Consider the following 15,209-nt stretch of genomic DNA (forward strand, 5'->3'; position numbering starts at 1 on the left):
TGGATATCTTCAGAAGATAGAAAATGAAACTATCGATCATATAGAAAAGATAAATGAATTGGGAGGTTTTTGTTGGTGGCATATTCAATATAAGCCAAAAGTATAATGTAGGTATTAAAAATCTAGCAAGATCTTAGGCTGCCTAGATCAAAATTATCTATTTTGTGGGAAATTGCAATGCCCTGGTTCTCAGTATTGCTGGAACAATCTCAGGATATTGTGCCTGGGTGTCACATTTGAAGAGGAGCATTGGCAGAGTGGAGTGTGTGCAGAAGAGGGTGGCCAGGATGGTGAAAGTACAGAAATTATCTTGTGAGTTACATGAGAGAAGGAGCCAGGATAATTTAACCTATAGAGGAGAAGATTAATTAGAGAAATAACCATTGTCTTTACATGTACATAAGACTATCATAAACAAGAGGAGCTATGTATGTTCAGTCAACACACAGAAGTAGGGCAAATAGAAATATTTGTGAATCAATATTGTAAAAGAACTGTCAAGCAAGGCCTCTCCCACAGAGGACAGTCAGATTGAGCCTGAGTGAGTAAGATTGCTTTAGAAAGGTTTCCTACAGGAGAGGGAGGTTGGACTAGACGTCCACAAACAACTCTTTCAATTTAAGATTCTAAAATAAAAAAAAAACTCTTGAGAAGTCATTGGAATAACTTTACATTAAAACAATAGACACAGTGGATATGACTTTGCCAGTCCCAGGCTAGATAAACTCAAGGTACAGACTAAGGTAGCAGTCCTAGCAATGGAAAGACATATCTCCTCCAAAATTGTGACTGTGAGAGAAATATCAATAGAATTCATATTTGGGTGATTTTTCAACAGTGATCCTTTGCTTGGAAGGCTCTTGGTGCCATGGTCACTATGAAAGAGCACACAACCACAAAAAATCTTTGGATTGGGATGACTGGGTTAGACAGTTGTCTCGGAGCAAACTGCAATTTGCCTGGGAAGGTAGTGAATAGAGGGTCTCAGGCATGTGAACTGTGTGGCTATGGGAGAAAGTCATGTCCACGCTGAGGATGGCAGGAACCTCACTCCATTCCCAGGAGACTATTTCTGAGCATGTACAAAACACATCCCATACCCACCACCTGGCCTTGAAGTTCACCTGATGGACTTGTCTGAAGTCTTTTCCCTTATCGTGCCTCAGCTCCCTCTCTCCCCATCTGCATTCTGTTTTCCTTGCACAGTGGTCTGGCTAAACTCGGGGTGCCAAGTCATCTCAAGGAGCTGTCTGTCTCCGGCCCTCCATTTGTCTTCAGGTTGTCAATTGCAATTTTGATCACAGTTGAAGTTTATTTCTCACAGCCTCACTACCAGTGGCATAAACTGGTCCTCATTGATTCTCTGCTCCATCCACCAGCCCCTTATTTTTCAGTCTAACATTTTAGCTGCTACATTCTCTCACCACCTGGTTTTGACTCCGGATCATGCTCAAAATTGTTTTATCCCAGTCTGACATGTATGGCCTTGATGCAACTTTACAAGTATCAATGGAAAGAAAAAGATTACCTATAATCTTCTCATAAGTCTCAGAAAAAGTATAAAAGCATCAGCAAGTGTAATTTATCACCCTGAGAAGTGGGCATGTAATTACTTGCAAGGATGCTTTTAGTTTATAGCATAGTTTTCTATTTCTATCCTTAAACATTTTGCCTGCATCGAAGTTTTGGAGAATTTAGCACATTTGCAAATGCCTGGTGCTGATGCTACTTCTGCAAAATCATGTGCACATCATTTCGATGGCATTGCAACTGTCTCCAGTTTAGCCAGAGGGGTCCACAAGTACTTCTACTCCAGATCCTCTTGGCTAGTATCTTGGCACCAAAGTTTTAGTTGCCCAATAAACTACAGTTCAGGATGAAGTGTACTAATAAGTGTTTACTTAAATTAAATCCCCAAATAACTTTTATGAAATTAGATGTTAATTCTCTTTGGTGTGACTGCTATTGTGAAGTACTTGTACTGCATTCATCAGATTATATTTATTCATGTGTTTATTCAGGGAAACACTAAATAAATTTGAGTTTTTAGATTTGTTTCCGAATTTCACAATTCATCTTTATCACTCCATAAGGCCTTCTATCATTTCATGAGCCTGAAAATATTTCTTTTTTTTTAAAGTTTGGGTCTTTCTAGGATCGCACATTGGAAGCTTTGGAGCATGCTCTACTCATCCAGGCATTTTGATGTCATGAAAACATTCACTCAAAAGTAGGGCAGGTTCTTACTTGAGAGGCTGTCTCAGCTTAGCTATTCTGGGCATGACCCAATATGGTCCCTGATCCTCACTCTATTTACAACCCACGAGGACTAGCAACTACCGCCATCAGAACGCCTCTCTCAGAAAGAACATTCCTGGTTCCTGGTGGGCCAATGGTCATTGTTACTGGTTGAATCGATGGATGCTTTTATGCACAAACCAGTCTAGTGCTATTTCCCATGTAGGGAATTGGGGACAGGAAAATTTCAGCAAAATTTGGTGCAGTGAATAAATTAACCAGCATAGTTTCCATAGTGGTTACATTTTAGTAATCTGGATTAGCGGGTGTTAGTGTTGTTCTCTTTCCTCTAAAAATTGCTCCTTTTGGATCTGAAGAGTATCTTCTATCAAATAGTTATAAATAATACAACTGCTTTCCTAGAAATTAATTCAACAGATCTCAAAACCTGTTGAGCGTCTGTCCCTGGCCCATCATTGTCATACCTGTTCAACTTACTTCTTTTCCCCATTTTGTGCTGAGAATGGACTAAATTAACCATTAGCTAGATTTAGCTTTCTGGCCCAAATAGATCTGCATTTTTTTTCTCTAATGTTGCTATATGACTCACTCCATTTCTTAACCAAAGGAACTAATTAAGCACTTTGTTGCAAAAATGTCCCCCTCCCCTCCAGCTCCTGGGGAGCTCTTGGCTGCTTTTGGAATAAAAGTGAATGAAGATGGTGATAATGTCAAAAAAGTTGTCAGACATACAATATTCTTAAATAAACAAATTTTGTCAAATTCCTACTACATATAAGGTCATGTTCTAGACCCTGTGGTAACATGCAGTCCTACATCGTGATGCCTGCTGGCATAGGTGACTTGGAGCACAGTGGAATTTCTGGAACACAGAAATTATCCTCCAGAATGGTTAGTTGACATCAGATTCCCTCTGGAAAGATACCCTGTAGTAAAGATCTGGGTCACTTTTCTGTGAGTTTGAAGCTCGCTGAAGGTCTTAGACCAGTCCTACCCCTCCCCCTTAATGACACGGGCTCTGTTCGTGGTTGTTTGGGATCAGACCTTGTGCGATGGCTGTGGGCTTCTGGACCTCTGACAAACTACTGGCATCTTCCTTCTGTGTTATGTGTAATATTGCATAATATATTCCCTTAGGCAAATTGCTGCAATTGAAAATAACAATAAAAAGATTGGGACATCAGTGTTCCTAAGAGTTGAGGATGACTTTACATGTACGTCCTCAAGATACACTCTTACCCAATACATGTGATTTACACACAAATTAGATCAATTGTAAACTCTTTAAGATTCAGCTATTGATATAGTTTGCATTTTATCTTCTAAATTCCTTCATTCTAAATTCTGAACAATATTGCCTTTGTTATATAATCATACAACTATAGTCTTTTCTTGAAAACATGATAAATTCATTTCTATCACAGAAAAAAGAAATGTAGATATTTAGATTCCTTCTTTGCTTCATATACAGGATACAAGAGCCTAGTAAAATGCTAATAATATTTTAGTATTAATATGGTACCTTTTATGACTTAATTACATTTAGGTGACATGGCTTCACGTAACAACATGAGTTAAAATGAAATACACTCATTAAAAAACAAATTCCATCATAATACGGGTAACTTGTGATCTCCAGTTTTGGAATGTTAAGCCTTGTAGAGCACACCAGGGCCCATGCAATGACTGTTATTAATAATAAGAATAAATTCTACCCTACTCCTATGCTGTTCATTCACATCATCAGTCAACAACTCAACACAACCTTTAGTAATCAAAAAAGAGAAAACCAATACATTCTAATGATTTTAATAATTGCTTGGAAAATTGATAATGTATTAGAATGCATTTGCTGAAAAATGGGCCAAGGATGGCTAAGAAATTTCATCCTAAAATGGGTATGTGCCTATTTGTATGTATTTACCGCGGGTTAGCTCCTTGGTTAGAACACTGTGCTAAGGACGCTCACATTAGGTGCTTTTCCTCATGTGGCCTTGTCAACATCTCTCTTTCATGAGCAATGGATTTCGCCCCTGACCCCAACCTGCTGTTGCATCTGTTTACTGTGGGTCAGTAAGGAGAGGTGACTGGAGCCCATGCATTGTTTAAAGCAAATTCATCACCGTATTGAAGAAAATGGCTCATAGCACATAATTCATGGCGGGTTGGTTGTTCTATAGCATCACCTCAAGGACTGCATCTGTGGGGTTGGGCAAAATGGGTATATCTAGGTGTAAAAACACACACATCAGAGACAGTTACTAGTCATGTCACTGATGGAGATTCACCTGGGGAAAGACCATTATGAAATAGTGAGCTGTTTGGATCAAAGGTTAGTCTAAAGACAGCTGTAGATTTATTATATTAAAAACACTGGATGAGGGTATTGGATTCAATAAACTTTAAAGTCCTTCCAGCTCTAAGTCCTTCCAGCTCCCTGCAGTCTCCAAGTGCATCGATTAACATACATAATGTAAAACAATGTAGTTTTGTAAAGCAAAATTGGCAGGAAGAGAATATTCTCTCAAGAAAAAAATACTTTCTGTGAGTCTTCTCTTCAAGCTACCAAAAAAAGGTGATCAAGTAGAGCTTAAAAATAATTTCTGGGCTTAAACTTAAAATTCTTTTATCTGGAACAGATTATTTCATTCCACAATTAGAAATGAGATCCAAAATGCAAATATTACTCAGAGAGATAGCACATTGCCTCATATTCACACTATGGTGTTAACAACTGCTATAAGAGCCATTTTACAGAGTAAGTTTGAGAGGGGGAAGCATACCTTATTCAAATATATGAAGATGATTTTACAAATCGTATCCTATTTTATTCCAGTCCCAATTCTGCCAACCCTTCTGGGTATGTAACAGTTTTAAAGACAGTGCTTCAAAATTTGAAGAGGGAAAAAAGTGGAAACAGCTTAAATGAGCCTATAACTCCTAGGCTTTCACCAAATACATTTTTGTAGTTTTCCAGTTTGTTATATCTTCTTGAGAAAAGGGTGAAAATTCTTGGAATTAAATGTACAATAAAATATCAAATATATACTAATTCTTTAAGGTTTTGTTTGTATCTCTATTTTTCTAAGCTACCTTAGTTTAGATCAAGTCTCTCTCGTACATGTGAATTTGGTGAGATGCTCTATTCACTGTCCTATTGGCAGGAAGGAAATCTAATACTTGAAGATCTACTCCATTTGGAGTTCTGATCAGTCATGTAAAAATGTTTATTTTGAAAGTAATAAAACTAAATTAAGTAGGAGAAAAATAACTTAGCAAATGAATTGAATGTTGAAGCTGCAGAATTACTGTTCCCCACTGTCCCTGTACGTGGAACAGGGAAGCAGGGCTCCAAATGTGGTGAGGGATGGAGGTTGGATATATGAATTCTGTATTCTTGATGGAAGAGTTAAAAAAGGGTAACAAAGAGACATCATTACGTTTTGTCCTAGAGGAGAATTTCTACTGATCTGGCTGCTCTGTCCTTGTGGAATCACACAGATGCAGGCCTCACCTCTGCAGCTGGGTAGACACAGGAACCTTCTGAAATTATTTGAATAGGAATCACAACAGGAGAATAAGTCTAGGTGTTTTGTAAAGAACATTCCCTGTGCCTCAGATCACAAAGGATCCATACTGCCCAAGAGACGTCAGGGCACTAGAATGGTAATGAGAGCACAAGCCGCCCTGTGTTGGTCCACTGCCCCTCCATGGCTGTTTTATGTGGACGAGTTGAATCCTTTTCATCTTTGAAGCTGAGACTGGCAGAAGCCAGCCGTCTCCATCGCAGTGCCCACCATTCTTCCCTTGCCTGCTGCCAGTGTTTTTGGTTCCCCATCCCAGCCCTTGGCCTTGAGACTAGATGCCTGCCAGATCCCTTCTCTGGCAAAAGCAGCTGTTACTTTTGGCCCTTTTAAAGGCCTTTTAGGCTTTAGGAACTTCTTGGTGAGATCATTTTGCTTATCTTTTGAATGTTAGGTGACCAAACCTTTGAAAAATTGATATTCTTTTCCCCCTATAACTATAAACTGTAAACTTCACTCATGTGGGTACAATGTATCGGAAGACCAGGCTTTCATTCCTCTTAACTTCCCATATAATCAAAAGAACCTAATGAATTCAAGTTGCCTGTAACATTTTGTGTGTTTCTGAGTTGAAACCAAATTCCCAGACATCCATGTGAGCAATAATGAAATTCAGGCAGAGAGGCTCTATTTTCCTATTGTTAGAAAAGAGGGTCTTATGGTGAGCTCCTGGGTTCTACTTCATATGATTTAAGATGACGTAACATTTAGCCCTTAACGACTGCATGTTAGCACACAAGTTATTTCAAAGACCCTGAAGAAATGTAATGGCTGCATTGAGTTTGATTGGCACTGCAACCTGTGGAATTATGTGAACTTGCATTCTACCATGTTAAAAACTACACAGCATACTCTATAGATTGCAGTGGAGATGTTACAATAAAAGAACCCCTCATGCTGCCATGCAAGAATTTAGGTACAGTAAGCAGAACATAATTATTCCGGTTGGAATTTGGCCAGAAGCTGGGGATTAAATACTCTAGGTGTTATGAAAAGTTCCATGGGATGTTTAATGACTAGAAATAGCCAGAAGCTTAGATTTATGGCATCCAAAAACAGTACCCCTGGCAGGATTAGTCCACCCGGGTCATGCTGGGGCACAGTTTGGACAATAGTCAAAAAAATCCCATTTATTGAATCATAAACATAATTTCTAGCAGCTCTAGGTTGGAGATTTGTGTATGAGCATTACTTACCAACTTTTAGCAGCTTCTTTGGATGTAGCATCCCACTGGCATTCAATAAATACACAATAATAAAGAAAATGTCAGGTAGGCTTGAATGATAAGGATGACAATTAGTATAGGAGAGCAAGAACCAAAGCTGACTTTATAGGTACGTGTGGCTGAGATGGTTTCCTATATGGTGTAATTTCAAAGGCAATGGAAGGGCACAAAGTACCAGCTTGGTTTGGTTTGCTGGTGTCTGCAATTTCACAAATACCATTAAAAAAACAATTAATACTCAGCCCCCTATTTCAAAGCAAATGTACTTGAGAAAGTTAACACATAAAATTTAATTGTCATTTAAATCATAATGTAACATAAGCTTTTCACACTCCTTATTTTAAGGAGTTCTGGTGTAATTGAAGAGTAGAAGACATTGGGTGAGTGAACCACTAGGAGAGGAAAACTTGGCAGGCAGGAAAGTGTGGGGCCAGCAAAGACAACTTCTCCAGCCTCACTGTTATGGGCTGAGTTGTGTCCCCTTAAAATTCATATGTTGAAGCCCTAACTCCTGATACCGCAGAATGTGACTTTCTTTGGACACAGGGCCCTTAAAGGGGGAATTCAGTAAAAATAGGGTCATTAGGGTAGGCCCTGACTGATGTTTGCTATGAAAAGAGAAGATTAGGACACAGAGAGCACAGATTGAGGGGTGACCACGTGACATAAGGAGAAGACAGCCATCTATCTGTATGCCAGGTAGAGAGGCCATGGGAGAAACCAATTCTGCTGGTGCTTGGATAGAACTTCCCAGCCTCCAGAACTGTGAGCAAATAAATTTCTGTTGTTTAAGCCACCCCGTCCGTGGTACTTTGTTACAGGAGCCCTAGCAAACCAAAACATTCACTTTTTGTTAAGAGGGAAGGTGTCAGAACTACTAGTTAGATCCCTCAGCTTCCTTGAGGCTGAGGGGTTTTTTTGTTTTGTTTTGTTTTGTTTTTATCTAAAGTGGTTCTAATCTTTCTTGGATCTTTCTAGCTCCAGGGAAAAATCCCTGTGGATCAGGTCCTTCAACTCAGGTTGATTTTGTAAAGCATGGTTTCAGTTCGAAATGTTATTTGGGCATCCATAATATGAAGAGAAGTGATGAACAAAAATTAAGCTGGGAAGCACTAACTGTGGTGCTTACCGACCTTATTACTGAGATGGACTCAGTGATTCATTATCTGGTGGAAGCCATGGTTGGTTGGCCAACCCTCCACATTAAAACTGAGATGCCTGTGTCTTCACTCCTTAAAACCATGGGCAATTTGCCATGATGTCCCTCTGTTGGGCACTTCTGACGTATTAAATGAATTTTGGTGAGAGAATTTCAAAATAGGCTTTTGGGGCTATGAAAACTTTGGCATCCGTGAGCAACAAAGGGCCTCCTGCATTAGTATTTTTTAATGTAAATGAAAAGAAACTGCAGTATCAGCAAGCCAGGGTATTCATGTTTAAAACCAGTATTAATTGTTAATGACAAAGCTGGAGTCTTTTAACACAACTGTTGATGTGCTGGGGAACCTGGGAGTCTTGAGGGCAAGGATAATTTATACTTGCCAAGTCTCTGCGAGAGAATTCCAACTATGTGGAAATGTAAATATTCAGTATTAGAAAGGATAATTAAGGATAGGCTAAATATTTACCCAGTTCTCTTCTTTTTAAATCACAAATAAGACTACTCTGGTTGGTTCAAGTTTTCTTATAAGAGATGGCCTAGAAAAAAATGGGAGGGCTGATGTTTTCCTTTTCCTAACCAAAATATATCTCATAACTCAAACGGTCATGAAATATAGTCCCCTTTCATTTTTTACCTTAAAATTTATTCCACAATTGTTTTATTTTGCCAAGACACTGCTAATGAAATTTAGTATGCATTGCATCAAAAATATCAAAGAGATGAGGTTGAATATGAATATGAAAAATATAATTTTAGCTTCAAATTAAGGAGCAGTTTAATGGAATGTAAACAAATTACTTAGAGAAAACCTCCAGAAGGTTAGGAGTGTGCCGATATTCAAATGTTCAAGGACTCCTAATTGTCATTATTTTAAGAGACTCTTGCAGCAGGTTTACAAATAAATAGCTGTGTCGTGGGAGAATTGTCACATAGAGAGCTTTGTGTAAAGCCTTTTCTTTCAAGAGTTCTTTTCTTTCCTCTTTCTTCTTCCTTTGGTCACTTTCTTATGAGGATATTTTCAAAGGGAATGTTATTCCTGAGAAGGATGTTATTATATAAGATCATTCTATCTGCCTAGGTCCAGACAGGAAAATAGAAACCACTCTAGGTTTTTCAAACAGAGGCAATTTAATACAGGGAGTTGGTTACATAGATGATAGAAGTGTTAGAAACGTGATGGTGTGGCAGCCCATAAATTAGAAACAATAGGAAGCTGCTACTCCCCCCGACCCGCAAAGGGACATGAGGAGGAACTTGTGAAATGAACTCAGAGATGAGAACCACCCTTGGGGGACTAGGGTCCTCATGGAGAGTTTCCTGCTGGAGCTGTGACCACTGAGCTAGGGGTTTCTCCAATGGGAGCTACAATCACTGAGAAGACAGAGTCATTGTCAGGGCTAGAGGAAGAGCAGAAAAATAGCCTGAATCATTATATCTTTCATTGACCAACCCACCCAAATTCAGTGAGCAGGGGATCTTGGGAAATGTAGTTTCCAGAGATACAGAGCAGAGCAGGCAGAGGGTGGATTATGAATAGAAAGCAAACTGGCAAATAACTTTCAGACACAAAATGAAACAGCTTTTGTTAGTTTGTGTTTCTCTTTTGTAGTTTGATCTTACTATCTCAAGGCTGTGGCACACTGAAAATCACTTTGGGACCTTATGAAAAGTGTGATTCTTTTTTTTTTTTTTTTGGCTTTGCTATGATATATTTAATGATAAAATTAAAATCCCTGAGGACCTCAGAATTGGAAATTCACTGAACACTATGTGGTGGCTGGATGGGGGCGGGGGGCGGGCGGCAGGGGGAAGCAGAGGCTAAGGAAACCAAAATGGTACCTGTTGCTCACACTTGAGTTTCAGACCGAGACTCTGAGTATTCTTCAGAATGTCAGCTCCCAACTTGTTACATGACATTGCAACTTTAGCAATTTCACACTAATGAACTCCTTTATTTCTGCCTGTCTCATTAGGACACTCCATGCTTTCCAGAAACGCAAGTGAAGTTTAATAGAGATAAAGCCATTCCACTGGCACTGCTATGATCAAGAAGCTACAATCAATCTTGTTTTCTTCAAGCATGTCATAAAAAGACCCTTTTCCTTCTGATTAGCATTCTTGAACACAGTACAAGCTGATGACTTGCTTGAAGTCATTCACTGTAGGGATACAGCACCTACTGCACGTGATAAAACGACATAAGGCATATGAACTGCTCATTACAATCTAATTAGTTTGGGCTTTTCATTTCATTTTATGTCCTGAATTGAACCTGATTCAATATGATTCTGAGCTGGAGTTCATCATGTCTTCTTCCTGGCATGCAAGTTCATGGTGTTTGCTTGCTAGATTCCATGATTATAGAAATGGTTCCTCTTTTCTTTTTTTTTCAGGAACTGGTTAGATAGAAGACCATTAATATAAAACAACTAAAGCCTTGGCTATTATATTTTCCTCTGTGAGAGATTTTGATTTGATTTAGCACATAGCACAGTTGTTAAAGCATTTCAAGAAGGTTTGAAGTATTGTAAGAAACTGACTTACCCGATTCATAGACTTACTCCCTTAGAATGCAGTGAAATAAATAGTCCTAGCCTTTGGGGTTCATTCCAAAGACAAACGAGGAAAATCTGGGTTAGTTTTGCTAGCAAAGTCAATATACTGGAGGCTTCATGAGAGCAAGATGTCTTTCCTTTTGGGGTTATTTCCAATAACACCTTTCTGTGTTTTCAACTGGTAGACAGAATAGGTATACTATGTACACATTGATTTATCTGATCTTGAAGTTTTAGAGATTGTAGGAAGAAGATGACTGGCATTCTTTTGGTAGACAGACACAATCTATTCTCTGTGTCCTTATTTTTGGCATAATGAGGATCCAGACAGCTGCTTTTTTTTTTTTTTTACTTCTTCCGAGGAAGGTTATTAATAATGATGAGATTCAGTCCCTCCTTTTTTTAAAAAATTGAAAAACCACTGAAAATTGGTAATACTGATATAAAATACTCATAAGCATATTTTGGTTGCTACTGACTTGAGCTTTAAAATTTTGTTGTATCACCTGGAAAACAAAGACTGTTTTATACTCACCTTATAAATTACCTTAAGGTTTTGCCAAAACATTGGCCCTTGTTCCATGCCATGGGACTTCCCTGTAGATGAGGCCATCTGATTAACGAAATGATTTGGATAAAGTAGGCTTCTCCACATTACTATGTCCACCTGCTAATAATAATAGAAAGAAACAATCCCACATATCCAGGGTTTTCATTGAGGGGATATTTGGATTACAGATATGAAATGTCTAGAATTGTATCTTTCAGGAAAAAATATGTTTACCATGTTGGTTTCCTTCCTCCCTCTCTGCTCCGAAACAATCTAATTTAATCAGATTCCTGCCCTAAGTAACATTGTGAAACTCTGTGTGGCTCAGTTTATCTCATTCTTAGACAAACCATGCTCTGCCCCAAAATGTTTCTCCCATGATAGAGGGGTTTGTTTAATTTAATTCAATTTTTATTTCCTAACTGATAATTGCCATGTATGTTACCAATAACTGAGCTCTACTGTGAATTGGATATTTTGAGTATACTGCATAAATCTTTCCCCCCCTCCAAGTCCCCTAGAAATTTTTATAATATTTATTGACCCACTTGCTGGAGAAACTAAGTGAATATCTGCTTTATTTATTTAGGTTTTATATCCTAACTGTAATTACTTCCGCAATAATTTGTTGAAAGCTTGTGGTTAGGTGGTATGTAACCTTTAATTCAGCTACTGTTAGCATTTTTGTATGCCAGAGAGAGGTTCTAAAATCTTCAGTAGACCATGGACTCTTAATAGGGAATCTTAATTGTTCCCTTAGTGCTTGAGAGCCATCATGACGTCTGAGTTATACACACTTTCTGATGTATAACCTTCAGCTCAACATTGAAATGAGGCATTTGTCCCATACTTCATACAAGAAGAGGAAGTGAGGGTTTTTTGGTTTTTTTTTTTTTTTTGTACTTACATTGTCAAGGATTCTTAAGGGATTGGTCTTGGTTAATTAGCAATTAGTAAAATGAGTATCAAGCTCCTGATAAAATATTGTGAGGAAAATTGGGAAACAGAAGCTTACCCAAGTCACTAACCCAATCTTTGGGGAAGAAGGGACGGTAGGAAGAGAGGGACGGGAGCAGCCGGGTGCCCATAGCAGTACGGTGCTGTAGCTGCCCGTGTCCTCTAGCACATCATCCCATTCCACTCTCTCTCCTGCCCTGAAGCACAGTTCTGAGGCCCACGAGACTGGAATGAACTCAGAAATTACGACTTGATTAAAGACTACTGAGATGTTCATATTGGAAATAGAAAATAATATTATGAAACTTGATGTTCTCTTTGTTTATAAAGACAGCAGGATTAACTCACCATCCTTTGCATTTGCACTGGTGGCAGATTTGGGCTAAACTATCTACACCCTAGGGTAGGGGCATGAGCTTGCCAGCCAGTTGGACACAAGGGATTCTGTCCATGCAACGGGAGAGAGCTGAGCCACCTGGCTAACACGGGCTCAGAGCTGGTGACCCATGCACCCCTAGCCAGGGATGAATATCACCAATGCCATGTACTAACCAGGGTGGGTCTCCAGCCATGTGTTAAGGGATAAGCATGTAATGGTTTTCAAACTTAAATCCACAGGTTTGAAAGGAAAAGAAAGTGAAAAACCCTTAGACCTAGAGGGAATTGGCCAGTCCCAGTGAATGAACTGTGGTTTGAGGACTCAGAGATTTTATTATTTATCTCTGACTACATATGCTTTTATTTATTGACTTGCTTGAAGTAGAAGATCCCTTCATTTCTGTTGCTCACACTTTCTTCTGTGAAACTGAATTTGGGGACATTGAGAAATGAGGTGAGTTAGGAAGTACCTTATGGTTTAACAGCTGATAAACGGAGTGTGAATATTCTTCAGTTGTTTCTCTCAGATATTTATTGACCTCATTTGGATTAAATTTATTAGACATAACTATAATAATTGAAATGATATGTCAGATTATACAGGATGTCAAATGGTGATGATTTTCATATCAAATACTTCATTATCCACTTAATTCTGATCAAATGGCCAGTGGGTATAGGAGGGAGAAAGAATGAGTGTGTCAGGGGAGATGGGTGTAGTTTTGCACCCTGTCCCTACCATTTACTGACTTTGTCATCTTAATTGCTTAACCTCTGTGGGCCTTAATTTTCCTTCTCTATAAAATGGGAATAATCCAATTTATATCTAAGGCTTGCCGTATAGACTTAATGAAATAATGCATGTAAAATGCATGGCAAATAATACATGCTCAACATCATTTTCTTTCCTCTTCCTTTCCATGCTTAATTTCTTTTCAGGCAACTGTCTTAGCCCATTTATGCTGTTGTAGAAAACCACCTGAAACTGAGTAATTTATAAATCATAGAAATTTATTTTTCACAGTTCTGGAGGCTGGGAATCCCAAGATCATGGCACCAGCAAATTCAGTGTCTGGGGAAGGCATCTCCTTGCAGCTTCCTCACATGGCAGAAAGGACAAATGGGCAAAAAGGGATGAACATGGTGACCTCACAGGGAGGAAGGGGCTGAAGGGCAAGGCAGCTCCCTGAAGGCTCTTTGATAGAAGCACTCGTCCAATTCATGAAGGTGGTGGAGTGCCTTCATCACTTCCCCAGAAGCCCCACCTCTTAATACCATCACATTGGGTATTGGTTTCCAATATGTGAATTTTGGAGGAACACGCATAAACCATAGTAGCACTGTGCTTATAATTTGCCATGGACAAACTCTCCTTTTCATCTTCACCAACAGGGAATATTATAATAGGGAGGCAAATATCTAAAAATCCAATTTTGGAATCTTCCTCCTACCCAGGCTTTGTATTTTTTACTTAGAAATCTACAGTTTGGAGATCTAAGAGGATCCCAAGTTCTGAGATATTTGTTGAAATTAAATTTCTACCTTGATGGCTACAACTACTCCATGATGAGTTTCAAGTGATAGAAACATCAAGTTAAAATGAATTTAGGACACTCTATTTTCTAGACTGTTTATGTGTATATATTCACAAAAATAAAAGTGAAGTGAGAAGAAAATGAAATATTATTGGTTGACTTAAAGGAGGAGCCATTGTACTTATATGTCAAGTTTCTTAATCTATGATAATTAGCAAGTCATTGTTCATAAAATCTTTACAAAGATAGTTAAAATTTTTATAAATCCCCTTGTGCTTGTAAGAACAAGGCATCTATAGGGTATCTATTCCATCTGGTTAAAAATACTTCCAATAGTTTTCAAGAAATATGGCGGGGGGGAGTGTGTTTATTATTCCCCAGGGACCGTTTTAAGTCCTCTCAAGAGAATATTTTCTAGGACACTGTCAACAACTCAGTTATTATATAAGCAATGTTGGAGAGAGTCAAACTGCCAAGTGTAAAGCTTGGAATGCCCAATTAGGCATTCCGCAGCTGGAGAAGGTGGGTGATTTCCCCTCAAGAATTGTGTGTGAGTTCTGCAGCTGGAGTGCTTAAGTGGTCGATTGAGCCAACAGCTGTGAGAGTTCCATGCAGCTGGATCAGGTCCTTAGGTAGTATTAGTGATAAGAGAATAGTCATATAGTCAGCAACACCCTACCTTGATTATTTTTCCTCTGGTTTTGCTTATTAAACACTTTCCATTTTATTTATTTAGTTTTTGGAGGTGGTGGTTATTTTTAATACTGACACTGGCGAAAGCAAGGACTTCCCCAGGGTAGCACCACTGAGTTTTTAAAAGGAAAGGCATTATAAGTTATTCTATCATTAAATACAATTAAGGCTTATAATAGATTTCAGCACTCATTCATGTCTACTTCTGTGTGTGTGTTTGTGAGTGTGTTCAGTTTCTCTAATCATTGGTCTTAAGTCGTTGTAGGAAAAAACATTCTTTGCACTTTTTATTATAGCAGAACGATGCAAG

This window comes from Propithecus coquereli, unplaced genomic scaffold (assembly GCF_000956105.1).
Source record: "Propithecus coquereli isolate 6110/MARCELLA unplaced genomic scaffold, Pcoq_1.0 Scaffold169, whole genome shotgun sequence".
Taxonomy (NCBI): Eukaryota; Metazoa; Chordata; class Mammalia; order Primates; family Indriidae; genus Propithecus; species Propithecus coquereli.